Consider the following 17,729-nt stretch of genomic DNA (forward strand, 5'->3'; position numbering starts at 1 on the left):
AAACTTAGACAACCAAAACCTGAAGACAGCCAACACCAAAGACAACCAAAACCATGGACAACCAAAACCATGGACAACCAAAACCTGAAGACAACCAACAGCAAAGACAACCAATACCATGGACAACCAAAACTTAAGACAACCAAAACCTGAAGAAAGTCAACACCAAAGGCAACCAATACCATGGACCACCAAAGCTTAGACAACCAAAACCTGAAGACAGCCAACACCAAAGACAGCAAAAACCTTTTGAGAACCAAAACATAGACAACCAAAACCTGAAGACAACCAAAACCATGAAGAACCAAAACTAAGACAACCAAAACCTGAAGACAGCCAACACCAAAGACAACCAAAACTGAGACAACCAAAACATGAAGATAGCAAACACCAAAGACAACGAAAACCTTGGACAACCAAAACTTAGACAACAAAAACTTGCAGACAGCCCACATTTAACAATCATAACTTTGGACATTCAATACCTTAGACAAAAAAAACTTCAAAACAAAAAAATGAACAACCAAAGCCACGGACAACCTATCAGCTGGATCATGTTTTGTATACATTCCAGGTACATTACACCATCTCATCCTTTACAATAACACAACTTTAAGGCCTTGCCAAGATATGCGGTTCCTATATTGCTTCTGTGAACTATGTCTGAAAGGTTTGTTAGGCTTACAAATTATCATCAATTTGTACCATAATGTTTACAAATAGGTCTTATTCTGGCCACTGGCAATTTGCAAAAGGCTTCAGTAAATATCACAGATTTTCTATTTCAAATTTCTAGATTATACAATATAAAACATGCTATTAATTTATTTTTAGTTCGACTCAAATAACTAGTTTAATGAGCATAAATATGAAAACAACACTTATAAATTTGCCTGAAGTTGTATGTGGTGTATGCAACATATGAGCATCACTCTGTGAAAACTGGGCTTAATGCATTTGCATAGTGTCCTAGATTAGGCAGTATAGTCCTTATACGCAAATCAGGGACGAAACTTTTCACTCAAATGATATTTTTTGTTAAAAGTCAGTGTCTTCCTAGCGATAATCCAGTGTAGGCGGAAAGTGTTGACCCTGATTAGCCTGTGTGGACTGCAGAGGCTAAAAGTCAGTGTCTTCCTAGCGATAATCCAGTGTAGGCAGAAAGTGTTGACCCTGATTATCCTGTGTGGACTGCAGAGGCTAAAAGTCAGTGTCTTCCTAGCGATAATCCAGTGTAGGGGGAAAGTGTTGACCCTGATTATCCTGTGTGGACTGCAGAGGCTAAAAGTCAGTGTCTTCCTAGCGATAATCCAGTGTAGGCAGAAAGTGTTGAACCTGATTAGCCTGTGTGGACTGCAGAGGCTAAAAGTCAGTGTCTTCCTAGCGATAATCCAGTGTAGGCAGAAAGTGTTGAACCTGATTAGCCTGTGTGGACTGCAGAGGCTAAAAGTCAGTGTCTTCCTAGCGATAATCCAGTGTAGGCGGAAAGTGTTGAACCTGATTAGCCTGTGTGGACTGCAGAGGCTAAAAGTCAGTGTCTTCCTAGCGATAATCCAGTGTAGGGGGAAAGTGTTGAACCTGATTAGCCTGTGTGGACTGCAGAGGCTAAAAGTCAGTGTCTTCCTAGCGATAATCCAGTGTAGGCGGAAAGTGTTGACCCTGATTAGCCTGTGTGGACTGCAGAGGCTAAAAGTCAGTGTCTTCCTAGCGATAATCCAGTGTAGGCGGAAAGTGTTGAACCTGATTAGCCTGTGTGGACTGCAGAGGCTAAAAGTCAGTGTCTTCCTAGCGATAATCCAGTGTAGGCGGAAAGTGTTGAACCTGATTATCCTGTGTGGACTGCAGAGGCTAATCTTGGACAACACTTTATGCTCATGCATTCAGCCTGTGTACCTAGACCAGGCTCATTTTCAAGAATCAAAGACCAAGATTGAAATAGGTTGAAGGTAAGGTAAAGGTGGCAATACTGATATGTTGATTATTCACACATTTTATCTAATGTTTAGCCCAACTATGCAATACGTCTGTCTGTGACCCGGGATATTGCATGACACATGACGTCAATCGCATACTGCATGCTGCAAGTCCTAAGAGATCTTACCAAGATGAAGAAATATCGATTACAAATGTTCGAGGATTTCATAGCAATTTAAATGTAAATTGACTTCTCAAGCACAATGGTTAGTCACCCCAATTGATTTATTTTAGACGACAAAATACTGCTAATAATCTTCAAACCAATTCATTAAAGGTTGAAGGTGCAATTCAAATTTCCTGAGTATGTAGCAGAAAATTACAATATTTTAATACTGATAATTTGATGATGCGGTTTAATAACGAAGGGTGAATTCATTAAAATCCCTGGATACAATCATCACATAAATATGGAATGTGTTAAATATTTTTAAATCACAATATTGAGATGCTGTTGTTCTTTTCAATAAATATGTCATTAATTTATGTTCAGTTACATAATATATATATATACAATTTCCTGGGTAATCAATATAACAGAGTGTGTCTTTCATTTTACATTTTTAAAGGATAATCGGGTATTACAAGCATTTCACATTAATTTTTACCGCATTTTCATGCCTCCAATGTTTATAGTGTAAGTTTTTGCAATGAATATTTCAAGCAATGCAAATGTAACCAGCACCAAATGGGTCTTCCTAGCACTAATTGATTAATGGATTGGCACATTTATTGTGACAGAAACACTCAGCCTTTTTGAAGTGACTGGCAATTGCCAAAACATGGCACTTGAGTCATTTCCGAAGACTGGAAAGCAATTTGTGGAAGAAATCAGTCAATAAAGCAATTGAACCACTTTCTCAGAAAACCGGGCTAAAAACATGTATATAAAGTGTTGTCCCAGATTAGCCTGCGCAGTGTGTGTAGTCCGCCTAGAATACATTCTTTTTAAAGAGACTGCACAGGCTAACTGGAACAATACTTTATGCACATGCATTTAGCCCCATTTTCCCAGAGCACAGCTCAAGTGATTTCTCCCCAGAAATCAGCCATTGAAGCACTTTTACAAGACCTATGGCCATTAGTTCCAAACTGGCTGAGTTTACTGAAGTCTTACCAAGTAGACATCAAAGCATGCTACAGAAAACAATTGGGCGTCTTACAGGAAACAATTGGGCAAGATATTTCAGCCCATAAGACCCCAGATAAGAGATTGGTTAGTATTGAATGTGTGCTTAATTGCTGGCAGTGATTACCACTTGGCACTGGCTACACCCTGCAGAAGTGACTTAGCTCTGTTGATGTCTTCATAATTAGATGTACAATAACAACAACATAAATATTGTGAGATAAAGATCCAGGTTTTATGGGCAAATATGTGGCAGGATAATGTCTTGTATCACCAGAGCATTCAACATATTGTTCACAAACATAAAAACTATACAGTAACTTAAGGATTACAAACTTAATATTTTGACCACAGTCGCAACATTAAATGTTGTTCTTTCAGTGCATACATTTGCATGTAGCTCTCTTGTAGACTGCATAGAGAGTAATCTCAGAAAACCAAATGCACATTTTAAGGGCGAAGGGCTTATAGGCTTATGCCTCTTTATAACCTTGAACTTCTTGGTGAAAATAATTAAGCCTTGCTCTGGGAAAACAGGGCTTAATCCATGTGCTTAAAGTATTGTCACAGATTAGCCTGTGCTGGGTCGACACTTTAAACACTTGATTTAACCTTGTTTTCCCAAAGCAAGGCTAAAACATGTGCACAAAGATGCCTCTGGAATTTATCAATTGCCAGGACACACTCTCTCCCACAACCACATACCTATACATATAGATATGGCAGTAAGTATCCAGCACAAACGTGACCTTGGAAGGAATAGCAGTGCTTGATTCAAGGTCAGTCCGCAGACCAATCATGAGATTGTCCGATGGCTTGATCTCCCACTCCGCCTCCGTGTGACTACCATGAGATTCTATCTGACTCTCCAAGTAACTAATCACATGCGTGAGGTCAGTCTCGGACACTGAAAAGGTATTAAATCGGTCCTGCTCGGGATTGTCGCGCCACATGTCATGTCCCACAGCGTCACACAGGCTGTACAGGCTTAACTCCTTGCCTATGTGCAGGCATCGCTGACTGCCCAACATGTTGGACGACGCAAACGAATGCCGTCTGCGCAGGCTCGAGTAAGGGTACAGACTCAGACTGCTGAGACTGGAGGTGATACTCATAGCGCCACCTGACGCCGCCTCGCTGTTTGCGCTGCCCGAAGCCTCGCTACAGTGCGAGTTGGATGCTTCGTCCATGCTCTCCCCTGTCTCACAGAACGCCTCGCCCAAGGAGTACATGGCGCTCTCATAGCGAGGCAAGGACGAGTGAAGGTCCAGCAGACCGGAACAGTCCGACCGGAGACTGCCCCCCGAGTACCCATACAGCTTGTACATGCCTCCCCTGGCACACAGCGCGTCAGGCACTAGCAATCACAACTTGGTATAATGTATATCCGGATTATAATATTTCATTAATCATGACTTTTTTCAATCTCCCCTAGCAAATACACCTTCAGGTACAGTCAGTCACTACTTGGAATTCAGAAGAACAATATTTATAACATGCCATACTTCAGGATAATTTTAGCATTCTGTAAATAGTACATTTACAAATGAAATAGCTTTGCTTAATATTCATGTAACTCTGCATATCAAAATAATAATTATTATTGAAGCATAAAAGTTGTGACATTTCTTATCCTTATAAAATAATTATCCGATTATTTAAAAAATATCACTTCTATTTTATTCCATATTTCATACAGTCATGTTGTTCACGTTTTTTTATCCAACTTTATTTCACATGCTTATTATTTCACATATATCACAATATGAATTACATACTTAATGTAAAACTTCTGACCTGGTTCCCCCCAACATTTATCCCCTCTTTTCCCCAGCACCACAAACATGTTTATCCCTACTATCCATGGTATTTATTCACTCATAATATATTCCTTCAGCACAATACATGGATTAACTATTGTGGTTCAGCTGATTTTCCAGCACTAAGCGACCTGAATTGAAGCATCACCAAACCCTCATGCATAGAGCCTAATCTGGTAAATATTGCACAATATTGACCCCACCATCACCAGTCCTGGCTATCTCAGAACAGCCAGTGCAGTGACCGATGTCCCAGCTTCAAGTCATGCCCAGCATGTAAAACCAATAGCAAACCACACTGCATGAGAACAAGCAGCTGAATGAAAGTGTTTGAAAGTGTTTGTTAAGCGATATCAGTGAGTCATTTGCCATGAGGAAGACAGCACATTCATGTTACTGCAGCTTGTAATGTTTTATAAAAAACAATTAGACTAAATAACAGTGAAACATTAATTGATTAATTGTGTTACTTACAGAGCAATCAGCTTCCTATTTTCTCACAATCTTGATCCATCTAAAAATGAGCTGCCCTCTGACAAAATAAGATTAAATGCATGTGCTTAAAGTGAAGAACCAAATTAGCCTATTCCATCTCCACAGGCTAATCAGAAATGATATGTTCCACCTAAAATGGATTTCCACTAAGAAAGGACTACCTTTAAACGAAAACCATAAAAGCTGACAGTGTCGTCCCTTGTTAGCCTATGCTGATCGGACAGGCTAATCTGGGACGACACTTTAATCATAAGCATTTAACCCTGTTTCCCAGCCATTACTCTACTCAAATAGCTCATATACTTTCCATGAGAACTGTGAACTAATATCAGACAGAAATATCAACATAATATATTGACAGTGTACACAGTCCAGAACATGGACAAGTTGATGAAGTGTTCTAGATCAAGAACATGGCCAGCAAATTATTTGTGTTTTATGCCTATTAATTATTTTTTTCCTTAAATATGCATTTAGTTTAGGGATGGCATAAAACATCAAAATTAAACCAATACTCAAATGATCACAATTTCATTCAATCAAATATTCACATAAAAGACAAACATTCAATAATTTGCATAAATTGTACTAATTTGTACGTTTTAGTTGGGAGACACTTATTGTTTATGTATTAAGATGACAAATTGTTTACAGAGTTTGTAGTATGTACCACTAGTCCACTATAAATAGTACCTCTCTGCTTGTAATTTCTACCATCATCATCATCATTGTAAACGTTGCCTCAATTAAAAAAGGAGCTATGACAAAAACATTCATTATTAAGTGAGTGATAACATTTTGTTCTTGTGTCACCCGTCACAACTCAGGAAGACAAGATAATTAACTATCTGATGAAGAGTGCCTGTTGAAAGTAAACAAACTTTAATCCAATTAGCGTGAAAAACATTACTGATTAGCTTGGCAACTAGACAATGTACACAGACAATATGGGTAAACATCTTTTTATTTTATAGAACGGTAAAAATTTGAATAAATTATTTAAACCATAAAATACCAGGATGATTAAATACAAGTCTGCTAAGAAATTATACGTATTTCTGAGAACTTGAATAATTTAAGGAAATCATTAATAAAATGTCACAAAATGGAGCCTTATTTCCAGAAAATGATTTGTTAAAATGAATAAGTACCAATGTCTTTTTCTTCAGGAAAAAACCTGTACAATGATCAGCTTCCTTAATTGTTGTAAGAGATTGAGATAATACAGTCATATTATTTAAACCATTCCAAGCCATTATTTTAAACTCTGTTCATTTTTAATGAGGAACATGTTTCTTAAGAGAGGATGACAGTAACAACAATAAGAAGCATACAGAACCAAGACTTTAAACATTTAATGATTTTCACAGTAACCATAGCTATCCATCCAGTAACTGCAATCAATATTTCTCTACATATACATTGTATGGCATTACAATGACCTTTGAATGCCTGCTAAAGCAAGGTTTGATCTAGATTAGAGGCAAGGATCATTAGTGTAAGTGCTTGCTGACTGATACAAATAATTTTTGCCGACTGATTGTATTGGTTCATGATACAAATAATTATTGCTGACTGATTGTCTTGGTTCATGATACAAATAATTATTGCTGACTGATTGTCTTGGTTCATGATACAAATATGTATTGCTAACTGATTGTTTTGGTTCATGATACAAAAAGAAAATATGTATTGCTAACTGATTGTCTTGGTTCATGATACAAACATGTATTGCTGACTGATTGTCTTGGTTCATGATACAAATATGTATTGCTGACTGATTGTCTTGGTTCATGATACAAATATGTATTGCTTATTGATTGTCTTGGTTCATGATACAAATATGTATTGCTGACTGATTGTCTTGGTTCATGATACAAATATGTATTGCTGACTGATTGTCTTGGTTCATGATACAAATATGTATTGCTTACTGATTGTCTTGGTTCATGATACAAACATGTATTGCTAACTGATTGTCTTGGTTCATGATACAAATATGTATTGCTTACTGATTGTCTTGGTTCATGATACAAATATGTATTGCTTACTGATCGTCTTGGTTCATGATACAAATATGTATTGCTGACTGATTGTCTTGGTTTATGATACAAATATGTATTGCTAACTGACTGTCTTGGTTCATGATACAAATATGTATTGCTGACTGATTGTCTTGGTTCATGATACAAATATGTATTGCTGACTGATTGTCTTGGTTCATGATACACACATGCATTGCTGACTGATTGTCTTGGTTCATGATACAAATATGTATTGCTGACTGATTGTCTTGGTTCATGATACAAATATGTATTGCTTACTGATTGTCTTGGTTCATGATATAAACACTATTAGTGGTGGGGGACATAAAAATGTACTAAATGATTAACTGTGTATTTAGGTGTATTAAGATGTATTTAATTCCAACTCATTTTAAATAATATTTAACAATAAATGACAAAGTTATGGTCCGGACAAACTTTTGGTTTAAAACGCACTAAGTGAACCTGTGACCTAGTTTTTGACCCGGCATGACTCATATTCAAACTTGACCAAGACATCATTTACTTCTGACCAAGTTTGGTGAAGATCAAATAAAATTTTTGGGACAGACCGACCAACAAAGTGACTAATATATAACCCACATTACCAATGGTAATTGGGGTATAACTATACTTTAAACTATATTAAACTAATAGAATATTTCAGTTTAATAATATTCTTTAATTTTATTCTAAGAGTTTGTTGGTACATACAGTCCTGGACAGGTCAGTGAGAAGCAGAATTCATAACCGTTGTCTGTCTTATTTTGTATAAAAAATCATCTTCATATTTCATTACTATAAAGTTATGTTATTTAGTTGCCTCAATATGGATTTTGACAGGTGTACACTTCTTATTAAAAGTTTGGTATCATGACGATGGTGTCAATAAAATAGTTGAGGAAAATAAGGTTTTCCCAACCAAACTTGGAGAATCCTTGTTTACCTTTATAATAAGTTATTTTGCTGCGTCTTTATAATGCACACTTTTGTCAAGAAATTAAAATGACCAGTGTATTTGTCAAATTTTAGTGACCAGTGTATTTGTCAAATTAAAATGACCAGTATATTTGTCAAATTAAGTGACCAGTGTATTTGTCAAATTTAAGTGACTAGTGTAACTTCTGCAATTCACTTTTGTATCATGTTTCGAAGGGAGTAATGTTATACCATGTTCCACATCAAAACAAGAATTTGCAACTGCAAAGGCGTTGATCAATGAATCAATTTCAAACATGTGATTTGCATTAACACTTTTATGACCAATGTGTGGGATGTGTTTTTCTAGACATAAAACATCACAAAACCTTGTTAATGACTTCAGCATTCATGTGTCAATAAAAAGCACAGGCATGCATACAGTGAACGTTAACTCTTTCAGTGCTGGAACCGAATTTTAATTTTGAAGGCCTTTGCAAACGGTTTGGATCCAGATGAGACGCCACAGAACATGGCGTCTCATCAGGATCCAAACTGTTTGCTATTCTTATAGTATTCTTTGATTTTTTTTAAAGAAAATGCTAATTTTAGAAATTCAGCAGACAAAATTTTAGCAGACAACAAATTTCCCAGCATGCAAAGGGTTAAAAAAGATCAGTATACAGCATGAAGCTTTTGATTGTACTGGTCACATCAGATAAGACCTTTGTTCAAAGTTTTAAAATACTGCTTGTGGCATAACTTGTGATCTTTTTAAGTCTTACTGTAGCCCACTACCGAAAGCAGAAAATATACATGACAAATGCCATCAGTATCTTTTTTATCAGTATTTTTTGTTTTTATCAGTATCTTTGCTAATTCTGATGACTAACGTCAACTCTTAACTAATCGAGCTCCTTCTGTGAAAACTCTCCATGCATGTTTGTAAAGTATCTTCCCAGATAAGGCTTTTAGGGACAACTCTTTCCATCTGATTTTTGTTCAGAGGAGACCGCTTTTAAACAAAGAAATACATAAAATAGGAAAGTTTTCCCCTTATTATGTTTGCCTTGCATTCAAATTAAATATCCACTGACATTTATCCAAACCCAATATCTATTTCAAAATGTGAGCAGTTAAAGTCATGAAACTGATTTGTTCCAAGTTCAAACATAGGGTTAGGCCACTTTAAGGCCACTATTATGGCAAGCCGTTCAACGCATAATCCCAAGAAACTAGGTTTCTCATGAGAACCTAGGTTCTCAGAATGAGAACCTAGGTTTTCAAATGAGAACCTAGGTTCTCATGAAAACCTAGGTTCTCATGAAAACCTAGGTTCTCATTTGAAAACTTGGGTTCTTGAAGCCATGTGCAATTTTCAAGCGAGAACCTAGGTTCTCATTCTGAGAACCTAGCCCGGGTGTACATTGTCCAGGGTAATCATGGAACTTAGGCTGGAAATCCATGGTATAACATGGAATTCCATGGAAATCCCTGGAATTTGAAACAGTTTCCAGGGTTTTCCTGGGTTTTGTTCTAGAAATGTCCATGAAACGTGGACTTTTTTCCCAAGCATTTTCCAGCCTTGGATGGAAAAGCATGGAAAAGGAATGGAAAACGCTGGATTTAGGCTGGATAACCATGGAAAATATTTCCAGATAGCATGGAAAGTGGAACATAGAATTTTTTAAGCATGGAAAAGACTCTAAAATTTTCAGCTGACCCTGGAAAAAACTTAGACTTTATAAGAGGAGAAAATAACTTATAAAAATGCAACACATTTTATTCAAAGTAAATCAGAGTTCAACAATTTACACAACATATGAATAAAACATAAAACAATGTGCATAGTTTGGGCAGAAATTGTAGTAGTTATAGTAGTAGTAGTAGTGGTAGAAGTAGTAATGCTGAGGCTGGCAGTAGAATATGTTGTAGGAGTAGAAGTAAAAGTGGTTGTTGTATAAGTTGTACAAGCAGTTAAACTACTGATAATTATACTATTGGTGCAAATTAAAGTGACAGTAGCAGTAGTAGCAGTTATTATTGTGTTGTTGTTTTAGCATTTACAGGAATAGTAGCAGTAATGGTAGCAATAGTAGAATAAATAATAATAACAATACTAGTAGCAGCAGTAGTAGTAGTAGTTAAGGAAGTAGCATTAGCAGCAGCAGCAGTAGTAGTAGTAGAAGTAGTAGTAGTAGAAGTAGTAGTAGTAGAAGTAGCAGCAGCAGCAGTAGTAGCAGTAGCAGCAGCATCAGTAGGTAGTAGTAGCAGTAGTAGTAGCAATAGTAGTTGAAGTACTAGTAGTAGTAGTAGTAGTAGTGTAGTAGTAGTAGTAGTAGTAGTAGTAGTAGTAGTAGTAGTAGTAGTAGTAGTAGTAGTAGTGGTGGTAGTAGTAGTAGTAGTAGTAACAGCAGCAGCAGCAGCAGCAGCAGCAGTAGTAGTAGTAGTAGTCACTGCAGCAGGAGTTGTAGTAGTAGCAGCAGCAGCAGCAGTAGTAGTAGTAGCAGCAGCAGCAGCAGGAGTAGTAGCAGCAGCAGCAGTAGCAGTAGTAGTAGTAGTAGTTGAAGCAGTAGTAGTAGTTGAAGCAGTAGTAGTAGTAGTAGCAGTAGTAGCAGCAGTTTTAGTAGAAGTAATAGTAGTAGTAGTAGAAGTAGTAGTAGTAGTAGTAGTAGTAGTAGTATAATTAGAAGTAGCAGTAGTAGTAGAAGTAGTAGTAGTAGTAGTAGTAGTAGTAGTAGTAGTAGTAGTAGTAGTAGTAGTAGTAGTAGTAGTAGTAGTTGTTGTTGTTGTGGCTGTTGTAATAGTAGTAGTAGTTTTGCAGAAGTAGTAGTAGTAGTAGTAGTAGTACTAGTAGTAGAAGTAATAGTAGTAACTTTCAAAGCAATGTCTACAAGTTTAAATGCCTTAACCCTGTTCAAGGTGTATACACACTCAATATTTAACTACAGTCCAGGTTTGCAATTAACAAACTATCTGCATGATCTGATAAACCTGTGTGTGAGTCAGATATGTCTGCTGCTAATCTATTGGTTATAAAATATCACAGCCTTTTCTGATTGGCTGAGTTCAAATACAGAAAGTTTACCTGTTAGATTGAAATTCTGGAGCAGGCGTATTGTAAAATATGCAGGTTAAACTTGTTGTTAAAATGAAGTTAATGTAATGTTCACAAACAGTAGAGTTAATGAGTTTTTCCATTAACAAGAATTTCTTAAAATAATAATGTATGGATATCATTTGGAAAGTGACATGAAATGTTGTTAAAAAGTGATGCATACAAGTGTTTCAGAAGTCTGTCTAGGAATAGAACAACAACTGAAGGTTTGTGCTTTTCATTATTTCTAAATATTCCTTTAAATTTATTCTTCTTATGTCATCATTGTAGACCTTTTTTATGTGACATTTTAGGTAAAAGTATGGCAAATATAGAAGTTTAAAAGCAGCTGTCACACACATTTTCACTAAGTGCAGTTTGCAGCTTGATAAAGGAAGTCCTATGTGGAGATTTTAATAAGCTTGAATGTAGTATCGGAAGTTTATAATGCATGGCTAGGGAACTGAGGCTAAGGGAGTTATGTGCTGTGCATGATGAGAACTCAATGCTCATTAATGCTGTTAATGTTTATAAATAAATTAATTAAACCAATAGCATTGTTTTTTAGGTTTCACTGTGCATTTTCATACCAATAGAATTACACATCATTCTAATTATAGCAATAATAAATTTGTACTAATCATACCTACAAATTTTGTTATGCTTTGCTTTGTGATGTATTAACTTCATTGTAAGTTATTATTTAAAGACCATTTTACTAAAGATTTAAAACAATACTTGAATTATTTTCTATATATACATTTTCATTATGTGCTTTAACTGTAGCTGACCAGTTGATGAAAGATACTGCAGAGTTTGGCAGGGAAATAACCCAAGACAGCAAAGCGGCTCTTTTGGCGCATTTACTAAGAGGACTAACATGGCCACAAATTCATGGTAAATATTGTTATGCCCCGGGCTCATATAAGTAATTTAGTGTTAACCACCTGAAAGTATTTTGTCTTTTTGGTATCCAATATTTTGGTCTAGTTTCAATTACAGGTTATTTTTATATGAATTAGCAAATTAGCATAACTTTCATATAGCAATATCTGAATATAAAATTCCTATATACATGTATGTTTGAGTTTCCAGATACATGCTAGTGTACCCCGTTTTGGGGCATTTAACAATATAAATTTCAAAATAAAAGAGAGTCATATAAAAATATAAGTTAAATCACCAATTTATTCACTTGAAAGTCTCAGTTTTCCTGTGTGGTTGCCTGTTTGCAAGTAGATTAAAGCCCGCTTGCAAACTTTAAGAGAATAAATTTCAGTAAATGGAAAAGAAATAATTGCTAACTACTTAGGATCGTAAATGTTCGCTCAAATACAAAAAAGCCACATGTACCGAATTGAGCAGTGATATGAAATATCTAAAATAGATTAAAATATGAATGAGCATTGAAGTATAGATATTCAATCATATGATTGCTGCACATTTACTTTTACAGATGAATGTAAAAAACTTATGACTTTCTTGTAATATTGTTTGCTTTGTTTTTCTTTCAGAGATCATGCAGGAGCCGTACAGTATAACAGCAGTACAAGTTCTATAAAAGATCCACAACCTACTGAAGCCCAGCTAATTAACAAAAAAGTTTTTAAAAACTGTAATTTTATCCCACCTGGGTACTTATAATTTACTAAGCTGCCTACACAAGTTTTAGACTTGCAATTATATTTTAAACTGTCACTTGGAAAGTAATACATGTACATGCATTATGTTCTGAATTTCTTTGAACAATAAAATTATATAAAAGTATTTTAATGAAATTGAGCACCTAAATTGCATTTAAGTGAAAGTAGCTGAGAAAAATAGTATCCTTGTGCTCATGGGCAGCTACATATATTGTGACAAACATGAATTAGCTAAAATAACTTAAATTTTTCATTTTGTTTCTTGTATATCGTTTGTACAGGGTACGTGAATTGTTACTGTATATTACTTGACTTGCTTGTATTTTGTTACTTTGAATACATGTTGTGAAGGTTGCATTATACTTTTTAACTTTTAAAGTAGCGCCTGTTCTGTTATGTAAGGGCCTGATTTATGATAATGGACATAGAGGCTTTGTAAGCATGTATTAAACAACACTTGTTTGATCTGAATAATTTGTTAAATAAATGTAACACAATTTGTAATCTGATGTTATATTTTGATGAATTGTGAACAAAATAATACATCGAAGAAACTAAGGCATTATGTTGATTTTTTGTTTTGTTTTAATCTAACCTTAAATTATGATTTATTTAAGCTGTGAGTATTGTATTCATTTAATACATGAATATTGTTTTTAGACCAGAAATTTCTTTTTCTATTCAGTGACCATGGTAAACGCTGGACAATTTTCCATGTTATACCAGGCATCCATGGAATATTAAACAAGGAAAAACCCTGGAACATTTTCCAGGGTTTTCCAGCCAGCATGGAAAAAATACCGTCCGAATACTCCATGTAATCTGGAAAACCCTGGAAAAAAATCCATGGTTTTCCAGATTACATGGAGTATTCGGACGGTATTTATTCCATGCTGGCTGGAAAACCCTGGAAATTGTTCCATGGTAATTATTCCAGGGAGCCTGGAAAACCATGGAAACTATTCCAGGGCATTTCCACATACCATGGACAATTTTCCACCCTTTTTTTTAAAATATTGACGCTGGAAAAGGCTGGAAACTTAGTCCGAATACTCCAGCCTCATATTTTCCATGGATTTCCATGGAAAACCCTGGACAAAGTACACCCGGGAGGTTCTCATGAGAAACCTAGTTTCTTGGGATTATGCGGCGAACCGCAATTAACTAGGTTTCTCATGAGAACCTAGGTTCTCAGAATGAGAACCTAGGTTCTCATGGGAACCTAGGTTTTCAAATGAGAACCTAGGTTCTCATGAAAATCTAGGTTCTCATTTGAACACCTAGGTTCTCATGAGAACCTAGGTTCTTGCTTGAAGATTGCACATGGCTTCAAGAACCCAAGTTTTCAAATGAGAACCTAGGTTTTCATGAGAACCTAGGTTCTCATTAGAGCTGTAACGATTCACACATCATTCGATTTGATTCGATTTTAATACCAAATGGTCCGATTCGATTATTTTCGATTCGATTCAAATTACACTATTTACTGCTTATTTTGCAAACTATTTCATGTTTGGTTTGTCCAGGGCATGAATTAATGTGTTTGGTATTTGCTATTAACGTATTATGTTGTACATTTAAAGTGTTTAATCTTAAACAAGGGACAAAATTGTCACAAAACCAGGTTTTCATTGTGAAAAAAAAATCTGATAAAGGGAGAAAACTCAAACTGAACTTTTGAAATGAACAAACAAAATTAACCCCCTTTGTAATTTTGTTTAAAAAAAAAATCTATTTTTAGTCGTGGCGACCTTGACATTGGAGATATTGACGTGATTCTTTCGTGCGACACACCGTCCCATGATGGTGAACAAATGTGCCAAATGATTTTAAAATCTCACAATGAATGACATAGTTATGGCCAGGACAAGCTCATTTATGGCCATTTTTGACCTTTGAACTCAAAGTGTGACCTTGACCTTGGAGATATCGACGTAATTATTTCGCGCGATTACCGTCCAATGATGGTGAACAAATGTGCCAAATGATTTTAAAATCTGACAATGAGCGACATAGTTATGGCCCGGACAAGCTTGTTCCGCCCGCCCGCCAGCCCGCCAGCCAGCCAGCCCGCCCGCATTCGCCAATCTAATAACCAGTTTTTTCCTTCGGAAAACCTGGTTAATTAAAAACACATCATTGTTTTATAAGTAACAAATTTATTTAAACCAAACTTCCTGTTGAGTTATTCTTAAAACAAGAGCTGTCAGAGGACAGCGCGCTCGACTATTTGAGTGCTTGACAGTATAACATAAGCCATCATGGGGAAATTGTTCATATTCAATAATTTATTAGACGATCTTTCAAAAATAAAAAAAGGAAAAAAAAAATTTTTTTTGGGGGGGGCGGGGGGTTGAGAGGGGGTATAATGTGGGGTGTGGTAATTTATTAGACGATCTTTCAAAAATAAAAAAAGGAAGAAAAAAAAAAATTTGGGTGGTAGGAGGGGAGTAGGAGGGGTGAAGGGGGGTATAATGTGGGGTGGGGTAATTTATTAGATGATGTTAAAAAAAAAATGAGGGGGGGAGGTTGGGGGGGGTGGGGGGTGAGAGGGGGGTATAATGTGGGTGTGGTAATTTATTATATGTTGTTTTTAAAAAAAAAAATTTTTTGGCGGGAGGTTCGGGGTGGGGGGGGGGGGGGTTCTGGGTAGGGGCATGGGGTATTGTTTGGGTGGAATCCATTGTGGTACTCAGGTAAGTGTTGTTTTGTCAAAGTAATAATAAAATGTGATCATAAATAAAGAAGTTATGGCAATTTAAGCAAAATGTTCAATTATCTAAGTGTAAAAGGGGCCATAATTATGTCAAAATGCTTGATACAGTGGTCTGCTCTTAATAATAGGTTGGGGTCATGTTGGTAAACAAGTATGCAAAATATAAAAGCAATATGTCAAAGGATATAGGAAATATTTGGGGTAGTACGCAAAGTTTAACATAGATCTATCAATAAAATGCATATTCTAAGTATAAAAGGGGCAATAATTCTGTCAAAATGCTTGATACAGTTGTCTGCTCTTGTTTATAGGTTGGGGTCATGATGGTTAACAAGTATGCAAAATATGAAAGCAACATGTCAAGGGACATTGAAAATAGTTGGGGTAGTACGCAAACTTAAACATTTGCTGCATATTCTAAGTGGGAAAGGGGCCATAATTATGACAAAATGCTTGATAGAGTTGTCTACTCTTGTTTATAGGTTGGGGTCATGTTGGTAAACAAGTCTGCAAAATATGAAACCAATATGTCAAGGGAAAAAGAAAATATTTGGGGTAGTACAAAAACTTTAACATTTGCACGCTAACGCAGACGCTAACACTAACGCAGACACCGACGCCGGGGTGAGTAGGATAGCTCCACTATATATATTTTATATATAATAGTCAAGCTAAAAAACATAAAATGCACAATGTATCACATGTGTGTAACAGAAAAAAAAACATGTAAGTATATAAACAACTTCAAGTTGACTTCTTAACATAATGCACACAGTTTAGTAAACAAACCATATGTATTGAGGAAAAAATGAGATCAAAACATCACATGGGTATAATTTAGTAACAGTAACTTTCTTTTATCAAAATGTAGGTGATACAAATCACATCATTGTTTACTAAACACTAACTGACTAGAAATCTTAGTGCTTCCAGAATTAGGGTAACTTACGTCCTCAAAACATGTTTTGCAAGTTGCCTTTGCATTAGAACCTTCGCCAAACCCATACTTTTGATTTTAATTTTGACGGTGCGTCTTTCAGCCTGGTTGAAGAAGCCATTTTACCGGCTGATGTAGTGCTCAGCATGTTTTTCATTCATTCATTGGATGTCATAATTATTGGTTATTGACCAATCACAAGACGTATTACAAATGACAAGAAAGTTTAGAAGACGGATTTGGAAAGTAAGGTTTAAAATGCGGATCAATCAGGAATGCAGTGAATCGAATTGAAATGGGCCGTATTGGTATCGAAATCGAATCGCCGGCGTTGAACTGGTTTTTCGACGCATCGAATCGAATCGTTACAGCTCTAGTTCTCATTTGAAAACCTAGGTTCTCAGAATGAGAATCTAGGTTCTCATGAGAAACCTAGTTTCTTGCGGTTTGCCGCATAATCCCAAGAAACTAGGTTTCTCATGAGAACCTAAGTTCTCAGAATGAGAACCTAAGTTCTCAGAATGAGAACCTAGGTTCTCGCTTGAAGATTGCACATGGCTTCAAGAACCCAAGTTTTCAAATGAGAACCTAGGTTTTCATGAGTACCTAGGTTCTCATTTGAAAACCTAGGTTCTCATGAGAACCTAGGTTCTCATGAGAAACCTAGTTTCTTGGGATTATGCGTCGAACCGCTTGCCATACACTATCAAACTCCAGTAATTAAACAATATTTAGTTAACATCCACTCTAATACATAAAAGTAATTGTCTGACTTAATTCTTGGGAATGTTTTCAAATAGTTCAAGAAAAAAATGATTTACTGGCAAAAGTTTTAATTCTGACATGCAACATTTGTGCTCCAGGTTTGTAGGTTATTGACTTAAAAACATGAAGTGTCAGTTAATGATTTTTGAATGGCATGGAATTTTTATTGGTTACTTCAGAATTCCTGTGC

The 17,729-nt window shown here is 36.0% G+C and overlaps 1 protein-coding gene and 1 long non-coding RNA gene across 2 annotated transcripts in view; one reads left to right on the forward strand and one right to left on the reverse strand.

Annotated features, from left to right (window-relative positions):
- LOC127856855 (serine/threonine-protein kinase 10-like) overlaps positions 1-17,729 on the reverse strand; it is a 94,613-nt gene that overhangs the window by 31,275 nt on the left and 45,609 nt on the right. The window lies entirely within an intron of this gene.
- On the forward strand, positions 11,381-13,350 carry LOC127856906 (uncharacterized). The gene is made up of 3 exons (XR_008038230.1): positions 11,381-11,705; positions 12,265-12,375; positions 12,993-13,350. It is a non-coding gene; the product is annotated as an uncharacterized LOC127856906 (long non-coding RNA).

This window comes from Dreissena polymorpha, chromosome 14 (genome assembly GCF_020536995.1).
Source record: "Dreissena polymorpha isolate Duluth1 chromosome 14, UMN_Dpol_1.0, whole genome shotgun sequence".
Classification (NCBI taxonomy): domain Eukaryota; kingdom Metazoa; phylum Mollusca; class Bivalvia; order Myida; family Dreissenidae; genus Dreissena; species Dreissena polymorpha.